Genomic DNA, 5,337 nt, shown 5'->3' on the forward strand with positions numbered 1-5,337 from the left:
GAAAGAAAAGCTTTGCAGAGAGTGGTGAAGGCTGCACAGAAATCTGTCGGAATCAGCCTCCCCACCATCACAGACATCTACACCTCCAGATGCAGGAAGAGGGCCACCTGCATCATGAAGGACCCCACCCACCCAGCACACACACTTTTTGCCCCACTCCCCTCAGGAAGGAGGTTAAGGAGCATTAAGTGTAGAACCACTAGACTGAGGAACAGCTTCTACCCTGAGGCTGTTAGACTCATGAATCTCTAACCAGAATAATCACTGTGAAAAAAATCACATCATGTTGCTGCTGATCTGTTTCAATGTTGCTGCTGATCTTTTTCTAGGTTGATGTGTTCATGCGTGCACATCTGCTCACACAGACTCATGTTCGTGCTGATGTTTGACGTAATGTTTCTTTATGCTATTAGTGCTTAGTGTATATTTAGTTGATGTTTTTCTTAGTTGATATATTGGATCTTATCATTGTTTTTCTTTTACATTTTATTGTTGGATGTAACTGGGACCCTGTGTACATAATTTCGCTCCACCACATGTGCCACATGAGGTGCGATTGACAATAAAGAATCTCTGACTCTGACTGACTCTGACTCTGTCTCTTCACAAAAAGTAATTATACACTAATAGCAAGGGAATACCAATAATCTAATCTTAACACAAATTTCTTGTACTCCGTAAACCTATCTTCACTCAAAATAAATCACACACACCCCATCTCATTACTATTAACCTAAACTACAAACTTAAGCAAAATGTTCAAACACAAATGCAAAGAAATGTTCCCAAATACACACATACACACATCTTTTAGTAAATATGAACTATTTACTTGTTTCATGGATGAAAATAGATTTTTTTTTATTTCTACACCTGGAGGTAGAAAACACTTTCACCTGACTGGTAGAAGCTACTAATCTGTGTTTTCCCATCTAGCAGGCAACACAGTCCTTCTGTGGTGACCATGATCCTTCATCTCCTCACTCCTGCAGCTCTCTCGTGCTCCTCCTCAAGATTCACCTGCTTCCGGCTCTTTCACCTGACTGTGTGGCTCTGAACAGAAACTAAATACTTTCTTTTTCAAACGGATTGAAAATAAAATATTGCTCAAATAGTTCCAGTTTTCAACATCGTTATAAAGAAAAAATATTTCACATTATGTAAATAACATTCATGAAATTCCTAACTTACTGCATCGTATGCAAAATCCAAGTTTTAATATTACTGAATAAGCCCTTTTATTCTTAGTTAATCTACTGATGAACTCACACTTATGAACAAATGCAGTTATTAAGCCTAAATGTCAATGTTCTGCATCCTCCCCCTTCAAACTGTCTGCATGTCCTCATGAGACAAACTATACCACGCAGAGATAAGGAAGGATTAAAGACAAAGATCTAACATCATAGTTTAAAAACTTCTTTATGAACAGTAGTAATCATCTGGTCTCCAGCCTTTCCTGTTTTATCATAAGTTAAACAAATGACAGGTTTTGGTTAGGTCTAGGTCTAAGGTTCATATTTTTTCTTAGTGGAAGACTTGGGTTTAGACTTGGTAGTACTAACAGGTGGGAAATGTAGAACTAATTGAATAACAGATTTAGGGAGTGGTGGCGCAGAGGTTAGAGAAGGTGGGCCTGTGATCGGAAGGTCGCCGGTTCAACTCCTCAGATCAACAACATCAAAATGTGGATGGCAAAGGTGTAACACCCACACCTGTCTCCATCCTCATTTGCCCCATTCTGGGCCCTTGAGCAAGGCCTTTAACCCCCACCATCTGCTCCCCTGGGCACCCTAGATAGCAGCTCTCTGCTCCACACAGAGGGCTGTGATGGCTCGGTGGTCTGTGGTTGCGTCAAGAAGGGCATCCGGCGTAAAAAACAGTTGCCAAGTCTTTGTGTGAGTTAGTTCACTCTGGCGACCCATGAAGAACGGAGCAGCCAAAAATATATATAAGTACTAACTGGTATTTATAGTCTTCCTGAGGTCTGGCTCAGAGGCAGAGTGATCTGAGTCACAAGTATGAGTACTGACATCAGCTTCTTTTGACTTCTCATCTTGTCTCTCATCAGGTGTTGGTTCCACCTGTCTCCAAGGTCTTTGACTTTTCTTTTAGATGACTTGCCTTTCTGAATGGGTGAAGACTATTTGACAAGCTTTGTGAGGGCTCTGAAAATGACTTAATAATTTGCCACAAACCTTTGATAATATCTGCAGAATCCCAGGAAAGACCTCAAAGATGTCAGATCTTTTGGCTGGAGCCAGCTGGTGACAGCACTCACTTTCTCAGGATTTGTGGCAATGCTTTGTGCAGATATTATGCGCCCCACAAATTTCACTCTTGATCGACAAAACTGACAATTGTCTAGAGGTGCGTGGTACGGGGGCTTCAAAGCTGCAGAAAGGAAAGCTCTGCAGAGAGTGGTGAAGGCTACATAGAAGTCTGTTGGTGTCAGCCTCCACGCCATCACACCTCCAAATGCAGGAAGAGGGCCTGCATCATGAAGGACCCCACTCACCCAGCACACATACTTTTTGCCCCGCTCCCCTCAGGCAGAAGGTTGTGGAACATTAAGTGTAGAAACACTAGACTGAGGAACAGCTTCTACCCTGAAGTTGTTAGACTCAAAAATCTAATAAAAAAATCACCTAAATCACTAATCAGGATTGTCACTGTAAGAAAAAGAGAAATCACTTTAATGTCACTTTAAATGGTGATGTGTGACTTATGTAGTGAACTTGACCTGATGTCAAATCTGACCAGATGGACAGAAACTGTTATTTCATTGATCTGCATCCAGAAATACAGTTTGACCCATCTGGAGACTTTCTTTCTTGAATTAATCAAGTAGAAAAGACAATTCTCTAATTTTGATAATCAAATTGTGTTAGTTCAAACAATGTTTACAGGTTGAAGAGAACTACTCATTTTTATTTACATAAACAGTAAGTAATGATTTTTATTCCTCATTCAAAGAAGAAATCAGGGTAATATGCATTTCTTGATTTTTCTGTCTTCAATGAGCAAGTTTGTAAGTGTGTGTTAAAGTTCAGGTTTCGGTCAACTAAAAAGTTTACTGAAAAGAAATGTCATGTTTAACTTTTACAGAAGATACAGGAGAGTTTGACTCCACGAAGTCTGGTTTTCTCCAATAATCTTTCTGTCTGTTTTAAACAATCTTAATCTCTATCCTTGAATTTCCATAACACCTTACATCACAAACCACACCTCTGTTCTGGTCCATCGACCAATCAAAAAGCTCTCAAATGACCCGGAAGTCGAACCCATTTAAATGTGGCAACTTCCCAGTTCTCAATGAGAAGTGTCGTAAAAAAGTTCCGTTGTCGTGTCGAGACGAGACGTGACGAGATGAAAAGAGCTTTGAAAGAGTTGGAGACGTAAAGAGTTCAGAGTTCTTGGATGCAAACGCATTCAAGATGATCCAGAGACGGTTTTGGGGATTATAACTTCTGTTTGGATAACCTCACATGACTCCTAAAGGTTGTTAGCTGTCCTCACGGAGACGCTGAAACGAGTCAAAAGAAGGACTTCACGCCGACCTGATCTATCATCAACCAGGTAAAAGTTCTATTTCGACCAAGCGTACCGTTTGGGCCAAGCTGAGATCTGAAAGAGCGTGCCCGTTCTGGTCAAACAGATAAATTCCCTCACACATCCCTCTGTAAGATAAATCTCCATTTTCCATCTTAAACTCTCCTTTCTCCTAAAATCATTACAGATATTTTAGAAATGTCTGAAGCAAAGTTTCTCAATCACCACCGTGTGATTGATGTCTGCTGGTCTGCCGAAAAGTGACAACAATCTCCGTATTGTTCCCACTTCCTGTGAAACTAGCCATGTTATTGTTTTCATATTTTGCCAAATTAATGTAAATGTTTGATGTTAAACTTTGATTCTGTAAATAAATGACCGCATTCATTTTGATGGGTCAAAGATAAATAACGTCTCTCGTTTACGTTTCTGTTAAACTCAATGCACGCATGTTACACAGTCAGAAAAATGAAGAACCCGTGAAATGTATGAATATATCCTGCATATGTCATACTACACTTATCTGAGCTGCTGATTATCCATGCTGCTGATCTCATGATGCTGTATTTATTCATACCCATCTACTCATTACAGACTCATGTTCGGGCTGCTGTTTAATACACTGTATTGTTTTACATTATTAGTGTTTAGTGTATATCTTATATCTTAGATCCTTATACTGTTTCTGTTTATACTTTATACAAATTTATTTTTTGCTGTTTTTGGGTATAACTAGGATCTTGAGTACACAATTTAGTTCCACCTTATGTACCACATGTGATGCGAATAACAGAAAAGAAACTTAAACTTGTTGTTTGTTTCGTTTGTCTCTATGTGGCCCTGTGATGGACTTGCGGCCCATCCTGGGTGTCCCCTGCCTCTCGCACAGTGATAGCTGGACATGAGCACCAGTGACCTCTGTGACCCAATAAGGAAGAAGTGGGTAAAAATAATGGATGGATGGATGGTTTCATAACAACTGAAGTTTCATCCATCCTTCCTTCCATTATCTTGTCCCATTTCTTCCTTTTTGGGTCACAGGGGTCACTTGTGCTCATGTCCAGCCATCATTGTGCAAGAGGCATGGGACACCTTGGACTGGTCTCCAGTCCATCACAGGGCCACATAGAGACAAACAAGGCAAACAACCACTCTCTCACTCACACCTAGGGACAATTTAGAGTTAAACAAATGAAGTTATAAAGCCTAAATGTCAAAGGGCTACACAAATTTTCAAGCTATAGCAAACATTACTTCAGTAACTGCAGCAAAACAACACAAACAGGATACTGGTGATATGATCAGTGTACTGTGCGAAATACATTGATTTTACAACAAAAGCTAAAAATGTGAGGTGTCCAAAAATTGTGCAGGTTTATTTTTAGATTAAATTTGTCATTTGAAATATATTTATGTTTTTGGACAGATTCAGTTGGACTAGCTACCTTGAAAGCTAAAAAAAAAAAAAAAATTCTGGGTTGTATAACTAAAAGAATTAAAACAAAAGTGTTGTGTAAAATTGAAGTCTTTCCTATCTGGCCTTTTTTCAACGACAAAAAAAAATTATATAACTGAAATAGCAGCATTCAAACACTAACATTAATAAACAGGTATAAGCAAAATTACAGATGTACTTCAACTCAAGATATAAGTCATTTTGTCTTAACCAACAGGGTAACAACACAAAAGTTCTAAATAAACAGCAAACGTTTGTAAGTGAGAATATTAAAAGTAAAATCTGAAAACATTTAAGTAAAAATGAACCAGGCTCAATTTTACCTATAA

This window comes from Nematolebias whitei, chromosome 11, assembly GCF_014905685.2.
Source record: "Nematolebias whitei isolate Nwh7 chromosome 11, NemWhi1, whole genome shotgun sequence".
Taxonomy (NCBI): domain Eukaryota; kingdom Metazoa; phylum Chordata; class Actinopteri; order Cyprinodontiformes; family Rivulidae; genus Nematolebias; species Nematolebias whitei.